The 18681-nt window shown below is 41.8% G+C and overlaps 1 protein-coding gene across 2 annotated transcripts in view; it reads right to left on the bottom strand.

Moving 5' to 3' along the window:
• Window positions 1-18357, bottom strand: part of LOC139387575 (guanine nucleotide binding protein (G protein), gamma 12a) — a 61811-nt gene extending 43454 nt beyond the window's left edge. Inside the window, exons 1-2 of one of the 2 annotated variants that reach the window (XM_071133905.1) lie at window positions 18224-18301; window positions 18016-18097 (exon numbers count right to left, since the gene is read on the bottom strand). The gene's annotated coding sequence lies outside the window, so the exon portion shown is untranslated. Of the gene's footprint in view, window positions 1-18015 lie in introns of both variants that reach the window. The other variant, XM_071133906.1, reaches the window with a different exon arrangement.
• Between the last annotated feature and the right edge of the window lie 324 nt (window positions 18358-18681).

Raw genomic sequence — 18681 nt, 5'->3', positions numbered from 1 at the left:
CGAGCCCGTACGGGAGTTGTAGCGATGAGACAAGATACAACAATTGGATACTACGAAATTGGGGAGAAAAAGGGGTAAAATTCAAAAAAAAAAAAAAAAGAAAAAAAAGAAAAGGAGAGCCCACAGTCCTTGGTAGCGGGCCGCGTCGGTGGCACTGTATTATCCTCAAAGCGGGCAAAGAAGGTGTTTAATTTGTCTGGAAGCAAGACACCGTGGCGTGGCTGGTTTTCCTTTTGTAGTCCGTGAGAATCTGTAGACCCTGCCACATATGTCTTGTGTCTGAGCCATTGAATTGCGACTCCACTTTGTCTCTCTATTCTCACATTTTGCTTGTTTGATTGCCTTACGGAGGGAATAACTACACTGTTTGTATTTGGCCATATTCCCAGTCGCCTTTCCATGGTTAAATGTGGTGGGTCACGCTTTCAGTTTTCGCACGAATGCCGCCATCTATCCTCGGTTTCTGGTTAGGGTAGGTTTTAATAGTCAAAGTGGGTAAAACATTTCCTATACACTTTGTTATAAACTCACTCACCGAATCAGCGTATACATCTACATTATTCTCTGAGTCTACCCGGAACATATCCCAGTCCACGTGATCAAAACAATCTTGAAGCGTGGATTCCAATTAGTCAGACCAGCGTTGAATAGTCCTTAGCACGGGTACTTCCTGTTTGAGTTTCTGCCTATAGGAAAGGAGGAGCAAAATGGAGTCATGGTCAGATTTGCAGAAAGGAGGGCGGGAGAGGGCCTTGTATGCATCGCAAAAGTTAGAGTAGCAGTGATCCAGTGTATTGCCTTCACGAGTGCTACAATCAATATGCTGATAGAATTTAGGTTGCCTTGTTCTCAAATTAGCTTTGTTAAAGTCCCCAGCTACAATAAATGCAGCCTCAGGATATATGGTTTCCAGTTTGCATAAAGTCCAGTGAAGTTCCTTGAGGGCCATCGTGGTATCAGCTTGAGGGGGATATACACGGCTGTGACAATAACTGAAGATCATTTTCTTGGGAGATAATATATCTTCCTCTTCTCTGGCGGCGTAGTTTTGGGTCGGCCTGGGTGCTGCGGACAAAGGATCCGCTTCAGGAAAGTCGTATTCCTGGTCGTAGTGCTGATAAGCTGACGTCGCTCTGATATCCAATAGTTCTTCCCGGCTGTATGTAATAACACTTAAGATTTTCTGTGCTAACAATGTAAGAAATAATACAATAAAAAAAACGAAATACTGCTAAATTTCCTAAGGACTAGAAGCAAGGCAGCCCTCTGTCAGGGGCCATCATCGTCCTGAGTGCCTTTTACTCAGGAGTGGCTCCCGTCTGGCCATTCTACCATAAAGTCCTGATTGGTGGAGTGCTGTGGTGATGGTTGTCCTTCCTTAAGGTTCTCCCATCTCCACATAGAAACTCTATAGCTCTGTCAGAGTGACCATCGAGTTCTTGTTCACCTCCCTGACCAAGGCCCTGCTGCCCCGATTGCTCAGTTTGGCCCGGCGGCAAGCTCTAGGAAGAGTATTGGTGGTTTCAAAACTTCTTCTAGTTAAGAATGATGGAGGCCCCTGTGTTCTTGGGGACCTTCAATGCTGCAGACAAATATTTTGGTACCCTTCCACAGATCTGTGCCTCGACACAATCCTGTCTTGGAATTCCTTCAACCTCATGGCTTGGTTTTTCCTCTGACATGCACTTTCAAATGTTGGACCTTATATAGACAGTTGCCCTTTCCAAATCATGTCCAATCAATTGAATTTACCACAGGTGGACTCCAAGTTGTAGAAACACCTCAATGGTAGCTACTACAACAATTGGATACCACGGAAATTGGGGAGAAAAAAGGGGTAAAAAGAAAAAAAAGAAAAAGAAAAAAAAGAAACACCTCAATGATGGTCAATGGAAACTGGATGCACCTGAGCTAAATTTGGAGTCTCATAGCAAAAGGTCTGAATACTAGCCCCGGCCTGCTAGCGGTCTGAATCGCCGTGTCTCCGGCTCACCTAGCTACTCTCTGGACCCTATGATCACTCGGCTACGCATGCCTCTCCCTAATGTCAATATGCCTTGTCCATGGCTGTTTTGGTCAGTGATTATTGTCTTATTTCACTGCAGAGCCTCTAGCCCTGCTTAATATGCCTTAGCTAGTCCTTTTGTTCCACCTCAAAACCTCTCTCATTGTCATTCAATGCCTAGGTTTACCTCCACCCTATTCACATGCTACCATACCCTTGTTTGTACATTATGCCTTGAATCTATTCTTCCGCGCCCAGAAACCTGCTCATTTTACTCTCGGTTTCGATTGCACCAGACGACCAGTTCTTATAGCCTTTAGCATTACCCTGTAGAGGTCAATCCAGGCTCCGCAGAGTCTAGCTCTACTCCCATTCCCCAGGCGATCTCATTTGTTGACTTCTGTAGCCGTAAAAGCCTTGGTTTCATGCATGTTAACATGAGAAGCCTCCTTCCTAAGTTTGCTTTATTCACTGCTTTAGCACACTCTGCCAACCCGGATGTCCTAGCCATGTCTGAATTTTGGCTTAGGAAGGCTACCAAAAATCCTGAAATGTCCATCCCTAACTATAACATTTTCCGACAAGATATAACTGCCAAAGGAGGTGGAGTTGCAATCTACTGCAGAGATAGCCTGCAGAGTTCTGTCATACTATCCAGGTCTGTGCCCAAATAAATCAAGTTTCTACTTTTAAAAATTCAACTTTCCAGAAACAAGTCTATCACCGTTGCCCCCAGCTGTGTCCTGGACACCATATGTGAATTGATTTCCCCCCATCTATTTTCAGAGCTCATACAGTTTGGTGACCTAAACTGGGACATGCTTAAATGCCCTCAATCTCACACAAATGATCAATGAACCTACCAGGTACAACACCAAATCCGTAAACACGGGCACATTCCTAGATATCATCCTGACTAACCTGCCCTCTAAATACACCTCTGCTGTGTTCAACCAGGATGTCAGCGATCACTGCCTCATTGCCTGCGTCCGTAATGGGTCTGCGGTCAAATGAACACCCCTCATCACTGTCAAACACTCCCTAAATCACTTCAGCGAGCAGGCCTTTCTAATTGACCTGGCCCGGGTATCCTGGAAGGATATTGACCTCATTCTGCCAGTAGAGGATGCCTGGTTATTCTTTATTTCTAACCATCTTAAATAAGCATACTCCATTCAAACAATGTAGAACCAGGAACAGATATAGCCCTTGGTTCACTCCAGACCTGACTGCCCTTGACCAGCACAAAAACATCCTGTGGCAAACTGCATTAGCATCGAATAGCCCCCGTGATATGCAACCTTTCAGGGAAGTTAGGAACCAATATACTCAGGCAGTTAGGAAAGCAAACAGAAATTTGCATCCTGTGGCACAAACTCAAATGTTCTGGGACACTTAAGTCCATGGAGAAAAAGAGCATCTCCTCCCAGGTGCCTCCTGCACTGAGGCTAGGAAACACTGTCACCACCATCACTGGTCAACATAGCAGCACCCACCCGTAGCACGCGCTCCAGCAGGTATACTTCACTGGTCACCCCCAAAGCCAATTTCTCCTTTGGCCGCCTTTCCTTCCAGTTCTCTGCTGCCAATGACTGGAACGAATTGCAAAAATCACTGAAGCTGGAGACTCATATCCCCCTCACTAACTTTAAGCATCAGCTGTCAGAGCAGCTTACAGATCAATGCACCTGTACATAGCCCATCTGTAAATAGCCAATCCAACTACCTCATCCCCATATTGTTATTTATTTATTTATTTTTGGTCCTTTGCACCCCAGTATCTCTCCTTGCACATTCATCTTCTGCACAACTATCACCCCAGTGTGTATTGCTAAATTGTAATTACTTCGCCACTACGGCCTATTTATTGCCTTACCTCCCTAATCTTACCTCATTTGCACACACTGTATATATACTTTTTTCTATTGTGTTATTGACTGTACATTTGTTTATTCCATGTGTAACTCTGTGTTGTTGTTTGTGTCGCACTGCTTTGCTTTATCTTGGCCAGGTCGCAGTTGTAAATGAGAACTTGTTCTCAACTATCCTACCTGGTTAAATAAAGGTGAAATACATTTTTTTTACTTATGTAAATAAGGTATTTCTGTTTTTTATTAGTAATACATTTGCAAACATTTCTAAATACCTGTTTTCGCTTTGTCATTGTGGAGTTTGTGTGTAGATTTATGAGGGAAATGTATTATTTAATACATTTTAGAACAAGGTTATAAAATAACAAAATCTGGAAAAAGTCAAGGGGTCTGAATACTTTACGAATGCACCGTAATTGAGCTCCCTTTAAAAGAGGAACACATGGTGTGCTCCGGGGGCTGATAGGTAGATAGGGAGACGAAGCCAGCGGTCGGGATCCAAGCTGCCATGCCGCTCTCCCGCAAGGGCGATCTTTAGTGTTCTTATTGAGCTTCATTGTTAAAGTGAAATTAAGGGAAAGAATATTGGCTGTTTCTTGGCAACTTGGAGAACAACCAGGTAAAGTGCAGAATTTGTATTGCATTTCATGCTGTGAACATTCTACATTTGCCTAGAGCCATAATATTTAGTACAGTCAAGGCCAAAAGTTGAGAATGACACAAATATTAATTTTCACAAAGTCTGCTGCCTCAGTTTGTGTGATGGGAATTTGCATATACTCCAGAATGTTATGAAGAGTGATAAGATTAATTGTAATTAATTGCAAAGTCCCTCTTTGCCATCCAAATGAACTGAATCCCCAAAAAACATTTCCACTTCATTTCAGCCCTGCCACAAAAGGACCAGCTGACATCATGTCAGTGATTCTCTCGTTAACACAGGTGTGAGTGTTGACGAGGACAAGGCTGGAGATCACTCTGTCATGCTGATTGAGTTCGAATAACAGACTGGAAGCTTCAAAAGGAGGGTGGTGCTTGGAATCATTGTTCTTCCTCTGTCATCCATGGTTACCTGCAAGTAAACAGGTGCTGTTATCATTGCTTTGCACAAAAAGGGCTTCACAGGCAAGGATATTGCAGCCAGTAATATTGCACCTAAATCAACCATTTATTGGATCATCAAGAACTTCAAGGAGAGCAGCTCAATTGCTGTGAAGAAGGCTTCTGGGCACCCAAAAAAGTCCGGCAAGTGCCAGGATCGTCTCCTAAAGTTGATTCAGCTGCGGGATCGGGGCACCACCAGTACAGAGCTTGCTTAGGAATGGCAGCAGGCAGGTGTGAGTGCATCTGCATGCACAGTGAGGTGAAAACTTTTGAAGGATGGCTTGGTGTCAAGAAGGGCAGCAAAGAAGCCACTTCTCTCCAAGAAAAACATTAGGGACAGACTAATATTCTGCAAAAGGTACAGGGATTGGACTGCTGAGGACTGGAGTGAAGCCATTTTCTCTGATGAATCCCCTTTCCGATTGTTTGGGGCATCCGGAAAAAAGCTTGTCCGGAGAAGACAAGGTGAGCGCTACCATCAGTCCTGTGTCATGCCAACAGTAAAGCATCCTGAGACCATTCATGTGTGGGGTTGCTTCTCAGCCAAGGAAGTGGGCTCACTAATAATTTTGCCTAAGAACACAGCCATGAATAAAGAATGGTACCAACACATCCTCCGAGAGCAACTTCTCCCAACTATCCAGGAACTGTTTGATGACGAAAAATGCCTTTTCCAGCATGATGGAGCACCTTGCCATAAGGCAAAAGTGATAACTAAGTAGCTCGAGAAACAAAACATCGATATTTTGGGTCCATGGCCAGGAAACTCCCCAGACCTTAATCCCATTGAAAACTTGTGGTCAATCCTCAAGAGGCGGGTGGACCAACAAAAACCCACAAATTCTGACTAACTCCAAGCATTGATTATGCAAAAATGGGCTGCCATCAGTCAGGATGTGGCCCAGAGTTAATTGACAGCATGCCAGGGAGGATTGCAGAGGTCTTGAAAAAGAAGGGTCAACACTGCAATATTGACTCTTTGCATCAACTTCATGTAATTGTCAATAAAAGCCTTTGACACTTGACATGCTTGTAATTATACTTCAGTATTCCATAGTAACATCTAACAAAAATATCTAAAGACACTGAGGCAGCAGACTTTGTGAAAATGTATATTTGCGTCATTCTCAAAACTTTTGGTCACAACTGTAGTTGTACTTATTGCTCCTGAGTGGTACAGCAGTTTAAGGCACTGCATCTCAGTGCTCGAGGCGACACTACAGACAACCTGGTTTGAATCCAGTCTGTATCCCAACTGGCCGTGATTGGGAGACCCATAAGGCGGTGCACAATTAGCCCAGCGTCGTCCGGGTTTGGCCGGTGTAGGCCATCATTGGAAGTAAGAATTTATTCTTAACTGACTTGCCTAGTTAGATATACATTTCTTTAAATAAATTGCGATTAACTTGAACTTTTGTGTGGCATCCTCACGTTTGCTGTGCTAGTTTGCTGCGTATCCACTGAACCTAACCGGAATGCTGTGTATTCACTAGAAATCTACCATGTGCTGTGCTATACTTATTTATCTTTGTACCCAGTTAAAGTCTACATTGGCTCTGCCCTATCCTGGCAACTTGTAACACTACTTCTAGGCCGGAACAGCAAGGAGGTTCCGAAATCGCATTCATGGTAAACGCTGCGCATTTATTTCAGCTCAAGCGTAAATTACCTTTCAAAGTCGAGAGCAATGCGTTGCTCTATAACGTGCCTTATATTGAATCCTGGCCCTAGTCTTCCAACATGATGAAGAAGAAGCATTAGAACAGTGACGAGGACACTTGTCGTGGTCTGAGCCCAGAGCTCCATATCAACCACAGAAGGATGTTGACGTTAGCTTGACGTGGTCTGAGCCGCTCACCGGACGAGAGACTCAACTGTTATGACAGGAGCCACAAATTAAGAAGCAATATTGTATCCCCCTCAGACTGGTTTAACATATCTGCCTTTAGGGAATGAATATCACACTTCCTGAGATCCTTGGTTTGGATTGGATCCACTGTATCAACCTCAGTGGTTCTAAATCACTATACAAACACTGCCAGATAGCCTGCAGTCCATTTCCTTATTGTGCTATGTCAAACAGCCACCCTTCACTCTCTTAGCTAGTACTAGTCTTCTCACAATCCCACAAAATGGTGTCAGAGAAGGGATAATCAAGGAGGGGCTATGCATCCTATGGAAAAGTTTGCATAGAATGCATAGCCCCTTGTTAATTATCCCTTTCATACCATGGATATAATTGAACACATTTGCTGGTAGAAATGTGTGCAACATCCACTGAAATAGCTAGGGCTCAAACCACCCAGTTTATAAGTCCTTATAAACCATATGTCTAAGTGGATAGAGCATCTTGGCTGAGTTTTCACTGCTTACTGTACCTGTGTCTTTGAATTGAATAACAGCAACCTATGGGCTAACTATGTGATCAATAGTATAGTATTATATTTAAGCAATAAGGCCCGAGGGGGTATGGTATATGGCCAATATACCATGACTAAGGGCTGTTCTTCAGCACGACGCAACATATGGTATATATATATATATATATATATATATATATATATATATTTCCACATACCACAAACCCCAGAGGTGCCTTATTGCTAATTTAAGTTGGTTACCAACGTACAGTTGAAGTCGGAAGATTACATACACCTTAGCCAAGTACATTTAAACTCAGTTTTTCACAATTCCTGTCATTTAATTTAGTACAAATTCCCTGTATTAGGTCAGTTACGATCACCACTTTATTTTAAGAGTATGAAATGTCAGAATAATAGTAGAGAGAATTATTTATTTCAGCTTTTATTTCTTTCATCACATTCCCAGTGGGTCAGAAGTTTACATACTCAATTAGTATTTGGTAGCATTGCCTTTCAATTGTTTAACTTGGGTCAAACGTTTCAGGTAGCCTTCCACAAGCTTCCCACAATAAGTTGGGTGAATTTTGGCCCATTCCTCCTGACAGAGCTGGTGTAACCGAGTCAGGTTTGTAGGCCTCCTTGCTCGCACATGCTTTTTCAGTTCTGCCCACACATTTTCTATAGTATTGAGGTCAGGGCTCTGTGATGGCCACTCCAATACCTTGACTTTGTTGTCCTTAAGTCATTTTGCCACAACTTTGGAAGTATGCTTGGGGTCATTGTCCATTTGGCAGATCCATTTGAGACGTTGCTTCAATATATCCACGTAATTTTCCTTCTCATGATGGCCATCTATTTTGTGAATTGCACCAGTCCCTCCTGCAGCAAAGCGCCCCCACAACATGATGCTGACACCCCCGTGCTTCACGGTTGGGATGGTGTTCTTCAGCTTGTAAGCCTCCCCCTTTATCCTCCAAATATAACAATGGTAATTATGGCCAAACAGTTCTATTTTTGTTTCATCAGACCAGAAGACATTTCTCCAAAAAGTACGATCTTTGTCCCCATGTGCCCAATTTTTTGCGGTTTTGGAGCAGTGGCTTTTTCCTTTCTGAGCGGCCATTCAGGTTATGTCAATATAGGACTCGTTTTACTGTGGATATAGAAACTTTTGTACCTGTTTCCTCCAGCATCTTCAAAGGGTCCTCTGCTGTTGTTCTGGGATTGATTTGCACTTTTCACACCAAAGTACGTTCATCTCTAGGAGACAGACCGCGTCTCCTTCCTGAGTGGTATGATGGCTGCGTGGTCCCGTGGTGTTTATACTTGTGTACCATTGTTTGTACAGATGAACGTGGTACTTTCAGGCATTTGGAAAGTGCTCCCAAGGATGAACCAGACTACAATTCTACAATTATTTTTCTGAGGTCTTGGCTGATTTCTTTTGATTTTCCCATGATGTCATGCAAAGAGGAACTGAGTTTGAAGGTAGGCCTTGAAATACACCCACAGGTACACCTCCAATCGACTCAAATTATGAGGCTTCTAAAGCCATGACATCATTTTCTGGAATTTTCCAAGCTGTTTAAAGGCACAGTCAACTTAGTGTATGTAAACTTCTGACCCACTGGGATTGCGATACAGTGAATTATAAGTGAAATAATCTGTCTCTAAACAACTGATGGAAAAATTACTTGTCATGCACAAAGTAGATGTCCTAACCGACTTGTCAAAACTATAGTTTGTTAACAAGACATTTGTGGAGTGGTTGAAAAACAAGTTTTAATGACTCCAACATAAGTGTATGTAAACTTCCGACTTCAACTGTATATATTTTTTATTTTAAATAAATAAATGTTTTGTCATACCCTGAATGCTGAATGGCTGAAAGCCGTGGTATATCAGATCATATACCACGGCTTTCAGCCAATAAGCATTCATGGCTCAAACCACCCAGTTAATAATGATTAATAAGACATCCTCCCTGGGTTTGGACAAGCAATCAGTTATCATTGGCGTTACCCTCAGTATCCACAGCTGCTCACCTCACTCGGATGCATTCAAAAGGCCAGGCTATGAGTGCCCAGGGATTGTTCTGAGCTTCCCATAGACTGCCTTAAATTAAATGAAAATGGCATTGTTTCATAACAGCTGTGTGTGTGTGTGTGTGTGTGTGTGTGTGTGTGTGTGTGTGTGTGTGGCGTCAGTGCATGTGTAAATTCATTGAGAGCCATTCCTTCACCATAAGTACAGTACGTGAAAGAGAGGGGGAGAGAGAGCACCAGGTGGAAGACAAAGCTCGTCCACTGAAAATGTCTCTGCATGGGACAGCTCCTACATGGCAACCACTCATGTGGTCACGGCGACGGCACGTGGCACAATGCTGCATGCATCCAAAAATAACCCCTTTTCATATCCCGCTGTTCTTTGTTGTCTTCTCATCAATCCTCTCATCCCCCTTCTAACGGACATCTTAGAATTACTTTTGAAGGGTATTTTACACTGAACAAAAATAGAAACGCAACATGTGAAGTGTTGGTCCCATGTTTCATGAGCTGAAATAAAAGATTACAGAATTTTACATACGCACAAAAAGCTTAACTGATTTTCTTATATGAACTGTAACTCAGCCAGAACTTGAACCAGCCAATCAGAATTTGTTTTTCCCCCACAAAATGGCTTTATTACAGACAAAAATACTCCTCAGCACTCCCTCAGACTGATGTGGAATTCCTGGGCTGGCGTGGTTACATGTGGTCTGCGATTGTGAGGCCGGTTGGACGTACTGCCAAATTCTCTAAAACGACGTTGGGCGGCTTATGGTAGAGACATTAAATTCTCTGGCAACAGCTCTAGTGGACGCTTCTTCAAGACTGCGTTGTGTGACACAACTGCACATTTTAGAGTGGCATTTTATTGTCCCCAGCACAAGGTGCACCTGTGTAATGATCATGCAGTTTCATCAGCTGCTTGATAAGCCACACCTGTCAGGTGGGTGAATTATCTTGGCAAATTAGTAATGCTCACTAACAGGGATGTACAGAGTAAAATTGAGTAAAATAAGCTTTTTGCGCATATGGAACATTTCTGGGACATTTTATTTCAGCTCATGAAACATGGAACCAACAATTTACATGTTGCTTTTATATTTTTATGAAACATGGGACCAACAATTTACATGTTGCTTTTATATTTTTATGAAACATGGAACCAACAATTTACATGTTGCTTTTATATTTTTGTTCAGTGTAGAATACATGACCAAAACTGAGTATTACCCATGTAGCTGATGGAAATAGCTAAATAAATTGTTAGAAAGGAAGGGAAGAAGAATACATTAGACTAGACAGTGTCACACAGGGGTTATAAGGACGAAACACAACATGTTACAAAACGCCGGAGATGATGACTACACAAATTAGGAGGAAAAATGAAGTCGGCTTCTACCCATCTCAGATAGTTGCTACGACAACCCCTCAGTTAGTGCAGCACGCGTTTGGTCTTCATTTAAATCAGATTAAAATATCAGTCCAGACACACTTCCTGCATCCTGCAGAGAGGGAGATGTGTTTATCTATTATATGTCATTTCCTGTGAAGTAATATGTAGTTCTTTATAAAATTGAGGGAGGGGGGGCTAAAAAGAAACAACTCTCAGGGCACAAAGGTTGTTATAACACAATTTTGTCTGTAAAATATGACCCTGTTGGTGCATTGATTCCTTAGGCATTGATACTGTATCTGTGACCGACAGATGCATATCTGTATCCCAGTCATGTGAAATCTATAGATAAGGCCCTACTTAATGTATTTGAATTGACTGATTTCCTTAGGCAAATCTATTGTTTTGGGTGAGACGAAATGTGACTCTGGATTTGCAAGCACTAATAAAGGCGAATAATCTATTGTCGGATTTATTAAACTTAAACTTTAAACTCAACTGAAAAGGTGCTATTGATGTTCCACTGTTTCACAGCATTATGATATTGTCTTGGGGACAACAGTTGACGGATTGCATTAGGCTGTGGAGTGAGCAGTCATTTCCTCTGACTAATACTAGATACGTGGTAGAGAGATTTAAATACTAAAGAAGGTTAATCAATCACCCACATAAACGTGGACTGACTGGAAGAGAGGAAGTGAGTTGGAGAGAGTGTGTTCACACACGTTTGGATCACTGGCAAGACTGTTAGTATTAAACTGTATCAACAAGAACTTGAGGCCTCGCAAGCAGAACATACACAAACAACCAAGCAAATATCGCATGGCATCCATTGCAGTATGAAGAAACATAGCCTAACCCTAATCAATGTTTAATTCTCTAAGCTCGGCCTTCCTCGTACACAAACCTGAGAGTTTCAGCCCAAAACGGGAAGGAAGGAAGACAGAATAGTTTCAAAATGAAATTACTACTACTAGTTTCAAAGAAATTACTACTACTAGTTTCAAAGAATTTACTACTACTACTAGTTTCAAAGTGAAACTACTACTACAAGTTTCAAAGGGAAATTACTACTACTAGTTTCAAAGAAATGACTCCCACTAGTTTCAAAATGAAATTACTACTTTTAAAATAAAACTACTAATACTAGTTTTAAAATTAAATTACTACTAGTATTTTTAAAATTAAAGCTACAATGAAAGCTTATGTACAGTGGGGAGAACAAGTATTTGATACACTGCCGATTTTGCAGGTTTTCCTACTTACAAAGCATGTAGAGGTCTGTAATTTTTATCATAGGTACACTTCAACTGTGAGAGACGGAATCTAAAACAAAAATCCAGAAAATCACATTGTATGATTTTTAAGTAATTAATTTGCATTTTATTGCATGGCATAAGTATTTGATCACCTACCGACCAGTAAGACTTCCGGCTCTCACAGACCTGTTAGTTTTTCTTTAAGAAGCCCTCCTGTTCTCCACTCATTAACCTGTATTAACTGCACCTGTTTGAACTCTTTACCTGTATAAAAGACACCTGTTCACACACTCAATCAAACAGACTCCAACCTCAGACTCCAACAATGGTCAAGACCAGATAGCTGTGTAAGGATATCAGGGATAAAAAATTGTAGACCTGCACAAGACTGGGATGGGCTACAGGACAATAGGCAAGCAGCTTGGTGATAAGGCAACAACTGTTGCCGCAATTATTAGAAAATGGAAGAAATTCAAGATGACGGTCAATCTCCCTTGGTCTGGGGCTCCATGCAAGATCTCACCTCGTGGGGCATCAATGATCATTAGGAAGGTGAGGGATCAGCCCAGAACTACACGGCAGGCCCTGGTCAATGACCTGAAGAGAGCTGGGACCACAGTCTCAAAGAAAACCATTAGTAACACACTATGCCGTCATGGATTAAAATCCTGCAGCGCACGCAAGGTCCCCCTGCTTAAGCCAGCGCATGCCCAGGCCTGTCTGAAGTTTGCCAATGACCATCTGGATGATCCAGAGGAGGAATGGGAGAAGGTCATGTGGTCTGATGAGACAAAAATAGAGCGTTTTGGTCTAAACTCCACTCGCCGTGTTTGGAGGAAAAGAAGGATGAGTACAACCCCAAGAACACCATCCCAACCGTGAAGCATGGAGGTGGAAACATCATTCTTTGGGGATGCTTTTCTGCAAAGGGGACAGGACGACTGCACCGTATTGAGGGGAGGATGGATGGGGCCATGTATCGCGAGATCTTGGCCAACAACCTCCTTCCCTCCGTAAGAGCATTGAAGATGGGTCGTGGCTGGGTCTTCCAGCATGACAACGACCCGAAACACAGCCAGGGCAACTAAGGAGTGGCTCCGTAAGAAGCATCTCAAGGTCCTGGAGTGGCCTAGCCAGTCTCCAGACCTGAACCCAATAGAAATCTTTGGAGGGAGCTGAAAGTCCGTATTACCCAGCGACAGCCCCGAAACCTGAAGGATCTGGAGAAGGTCTGTATGGAGGAGTGGGCCAAAATCCCTGCTGCAGTGTGTGCAAACCTGGTCAAGAACTACAGGAAACGTATGATCTCTATAATTGCAAACAAAGGTTTCTGTACCAAATATTAAGTTTTGCTTTTCTGATGTATCAAATACTTATGTCATGCAATAAAATGAAAATGTATTACTTAAAAATCATACAATGTGATTTTCTGGATTTTTGTTTTAGATTCTGCCTCTCACAGTTGAAGTGTACCTATGATAAAAATTACAGACCTCTACATGCTTTGTAAGTAGGAAAACTTGCAAAATCGGCAGTGTATCAAATACTTGTTCTCCCCACTGTATGTAGTCATAAATACCTCAAATTGGAAGTTACAGGAAATTCTTAGAATGACAATGGAGCATTCTTAGAATAATTGTTTTATCAGTAACTGGACCGATATTCCAAGAACAGGCTGGGGAGCCTTATGACCAGACAAGCCATGGTTTGACTAGACAGCCTTCCCTGAAGAGCGCCCTCATTCATAGAAAAACAATTATGCCAGTGGCAGTGCCAACAGTGGCAGCCTGTCTGTTCCCGATTGAGGGTCAAGATAAAATAATCTTATCTTGTGGGACTTTTTCTGGCCACAGATGAGCACATGAAGAGTTTATTTCAAAAACACTATATCCACCAATTTTCAAGAAATTAATATTTATGGTTACTTTATGTCTGTGTAAAATATGAATGTGTTTTGATGCAAAATGCTATATATCCATTGTTTACCTTGAATGGAATGTTCTTATCCTGTATATAAAAAAATATTTTAAAAAGGATTTATCGAAAACCAGATATTATAGTGAAACGGAATTTCTAGTCTTCATTTTGAGAGTTCGTTGAAAAAGTTGTATTTTTTGGTATTTTTTAGTAAATCTGTCCATTTTCCCCTAGCGGTTCAAATCAGGTGCCTCTATGTCATCTCAAGGGTGGGGTTCGATATGAAATACACTCCCTTCTAGATGTGCTGGGTGGTACCACCTCAAGGCTTACTCAGGGCTCCAGAGTGACACAGCGGTCTAAGGCACTGCATCTCAGTGCTTGAAGTGTCACTACAGACACCCTGGTTTGAATCCAGGTTGTATCACAACTGGCTATGATTGGGAGTCCCACAATTGACTAACCGCCATCCGGGTTTGGCAGGTCTAGGCCGTCATTGTAAATAAGAATTTGTTCTTAACTGACTTGCCTAGTTAAATAAAGGTTAAATAAAAAATGTATACAGTTGAAGTCTGAAATGTACATACACTTAGGTTGGAGTCATTAAAACTCATTTTTCAACCACTCCACAAATGTCTTGTTAACAAACTATAGTTTAGGCAAGTCGGTTAGGACATCTACTTTGTGCATGAAACAAGTAATTTTTCCAACAATTGTTTGCAGAACTGTATCACAATTCCAGTGGGTCAGACGTTTACATACACTAAGTTGACAATGCCTTTAAACAGCTTGGAAAATTCCAGAAAACGATGTCGTGGCTTTAGAAGCTTCTGATAGGCTAATTGACATAATTTGAGTCAATTGGAGGTGTACCTGTGGATGTATTTCAAGGCCTACCTTCAAACTCAGTGCCTCTATCCTTGACATCATGGGAAAATCAAAAGAAATCAGCCAAGTCCTCAGAAAAGTCTGGTTCATCCTTGGGAGCAATTTCCAAATGCCTGAAGGTACCACGTTCGTCTGTACAAACAATAGTACGCAAGTATAAACACCATGGGACCACGCAGCCGTCATCTCGCTCAGGAAGGAGACGCGTTCTGTCTCCTAGAGATTAACGTACTTTGGTGTGAAAAGTGCAAATCAATCCCAGAACAACAGCAGAGGACCGTGTGAAGATTCTGGAGGAAACCGGTACAAAAGTATCTATATTCACAGTAAAACGAGTCCTATATCGACATAACCTGAAAAGCCGCTCAGCAAGGAAGAAACCACTGCTCCAAAACCGGCATAAAAAAAGCCAGACTACGGTTTGCAACTGCACATGGGGACAAAGATCGTACTTTTTGGAGAAATGTCCTCTGGTCTGATGAAACAAAAATAGAACTGTTTGGCCATAATGACCATTGTTATGTTTGGAGGAACAAAGGGGGAGGCTTGCAAGCAAAAGAACACCATCCCAACCGTGAAGCACGGGGGTGGCAGCATCATGTTGTGGGGGTGCTTTTCTGCACTAGAGACTGGTGCAATTCAAAAAATAGATGGCACCATGAGGAATTAAAATGATGTGGATATATTGAAGCAACATCTCGTGACATCAGTCAGGAAGTTAAAGCTTGGTCACAAATGGATCTTCCAAATGGACAATGACCCCAAGCATACTTCCAAAGTTGTGGCAAAATGGCTTAAGGACAACAAAGTCAAGGTATTGGAGTGGCCATCACAGAGCCCTGACCTCAATCCTATAGAAAATTTGTGGGCAGAACTGAAAAAGCATTTGTGAGCAAGGAGAACTACAGACCTGACTCAGTTACACCAGCTCTGTCAGGAGGAATGGGCCAAAATTCACCCAACATATTGTGGGAAGCTTGTGGAAGGCTACCCGAAACGTTTGACCCAAGTTAAACAATTGAAAGGCAATGCTACCAAATACTAATTGAGTGTATGTAAACTTCTGACCCACTGGGAATGTGATGAAAGATATAAAAGCTGAAATAAATCATTTTCTCTACTATTATTCTGACATTTCACATTCCTAAAATAAAATGGTGATCCTAACTGACGTAAAACAGGAAATTTTTACTCCGATTAAATGTCAAGAATTGTGAATAACGGAGTTTAAATGTATTTGCCTAAGGTGTATGTAAACTTCCGACTTCAACTGTACATGCCTGTCATTGAACAACCCAATGCCATGATTAGATGAGAAAGAAAAAAAAACAGTTTATTTCATAAACTCTTGAAAGAAAAAAATCTAATTTACTAACATTTCTGAAAATTGATAAATACCGTTTTGGAATTAAACTCTTCACATGTAGTCCTTGAGAGAGATAATCTGTCGGGCGTGATTACGGATGACACTGATGTGTTGGTCTCATTGGTCTTCTGGCACAGAGTGAGAGGATATAATGTAGGCCTATACATCCTCAACTTAAACACTGATCAATGCCGTGCCCGTGTTCACTCTTTGATGGGCGAGAGAACACATAGTGGGTTATTGTCTGTGTATAAACGCCTTGGCAGAGGAGCTCCAGTGCTGGCCATATTTCAGCTGCATCATCCATCTCAGAGTCCAAACTGGTCTCAGAGCATTTCGTATTATTCTCTATGTAAATCTGAGACACTCCATTTAGTATGATATGCTACGTTTCATATGGTATGTATTAATTTGTGGATGTCTATCACCCATTTTGTATGATATCTTACAAATTACAATTCATATTATATGTTTAGAATGTGCAAACGTATAATATTTTATGAATTTGAAAAACGTATGTTAAGAATTCTAGCTAGGTGGCTAACATTAGCTAGGCTAGGGTTTAGGCTTAAGGTTGAGTTTAGGAGTTAGGTTAACCGGTTAGGGTTAGCTAAAAGGGTTAAGGTTCCGGGAAGGGTTAGCTAACAGTGAAAGTAGTTGCAAAGTAGCTAAAAATTAGAAAGTAGCTGAAAGGTTGTTAATTACCTAAAATGCTAAAGTTGTCCATATGAGATTTGAACTTGCATGTTTGTGTTATACGCCCACTCATCCACCCCGACCAGCTGTCCTATTTCCTTTTTGCTATAAATAACCATCTGTCTTATGTAACCATACAAAATGTAACATATCATACTAATTTCAGAGGCACGCATTTACCTTTACTATGTTCCGCCTAGTCTATGGGACCAGGCTGCAAAGTCAGTGCTGTTGTTGTGATGATAAGACACACATTGGACAGAACTGAGCTCACAGGTCTGTCAAACTTACCTTAGGAAGCCAAGAGCATGCAATCGTACACTTTTTTTTAATAGGTTAAAAATGTGGAATTCGTCATAGAGCTGTCATGTGCCATGTTAGCGACTAACCTCAACTCCACGATTAATGATGTTGTTGAGCTGCAACTAGTGTGTGCGGACTGTAATTGGACAATATTGCATGCTATTCTTTGGGTGCTGAAATCCATAGTAATCGATCAAAATAAATGGTATGTGATGTCGGAGCTCCAGTCCGCCCAGACTAGCCGCTGCTCAACTCCATCGTAACTCTTGGAGTTGAATTTAGTCGACTAATGCCATGTAATGGTTGCTCGGCTAACTGGTTTAGTACAGTAGGCTATGTATTGCCTTTTCACAAGAGATCTGATGATCTACTGTATGCATATGATTAACAATGGTTCGTTAACAAGTCGCCCCGCATGGTCTGTCGATAGACGAATTGGAAAGATGAACCGCACAATGTACAGTGTCTATTACACAATTAGACTATTGCAACTCGTCCTTGGTCAGAAGTGCGATTACTGTCGACGCCCAAAATCATAGCATGCCATTCTCGCGGCAATAACTTATGCGCATATTACGCACGCTAGAAATGTGACACAATATGTCTGAATGCACGCATAATTGGCAACAATGTCAATATTTTATGTTGTCAATATGGGTGACGCAGGAGTACAAATAAAGACTAACATTTGAATGGCAACAGTTATCTTTCTGAACGTTTTGTAGCGCGTAAAACTGTGAATGTTATAGGCCTATTGATAAACCCTTATGACTTCCAAGGTAGACTGACACGACACACTTACCTGGCCAGGACAACGTACAGGCTCCGTGTCGCCTACTGTAACCGTCACCAACTAGGAGGACACCTCCCTCAGTAACAGCCCTCTATGGGGACATGTATGAAAAGCAGATCAAACGACGGTCTTTGGGAATGCCAACTGGTGCCACTTTCACACTGTGTTGGCTGTCGCTTATAGTCAATATCGTTCACTTTTTATTTTCTCCACCTACTTGCGCGTATGAATACGCTCTCCTCCGCGTCGCGAGGAAAACAAACGAACCGTGAGGGGTGGAGAAATGGAGATTCACAGAATAGTGGGAAGGAACATAGCGGATGTTTGAGAATGTTATGTTTTGCGGTCTCTGCTCCTTTATTTATTGCCGCCTCCTAGGCGCCCTCTGTCTGTGCAATAGCGTTTCTTACACCGACAGTGTTTACTAAGGCTTTAGAGAGCAATAGCATCTTTTTTAAGCACTAATGGCTGGTTGGAATCTTATTTATAAAGCTAATGGCAACTACTTCTAAACTTCCAAAGAGCTAATCAACCATAGACAAAGGATAGTATACCTAGCTTCACGTTAAAATGATGTCCTTTGGGCAAATCAGACGTCAATGTAGCCTACATAAACCCAACCTTACTCCTGGCGATTTAACTTTCACACACAGCTTGTCTAAGAAAAGTTATAGG

This window comes from Oncorhynchus clarkii, chromosome 28, assembly GCF_045791955.1.
Source record: "Oncorhynchus clarkii lewisi isolate Uvic-CL-2024 chromosome 28, UVic_Ocla_1.0, whole genome shotgun sequence".
Classification (NCBI taxonomy): domain Eukaryota; kingdom Metazoa; phylum Chordata; class Actinopteri; order Salmoniformes; family Salmonidae; genus Oncorhynchus; species Oncorhynchus clarkii.
The sequence above is the reverse complement of the archived record's forward strand: the minus strand, read 5'-3'. Positions and strand labels throughout refer to the sequence as shown.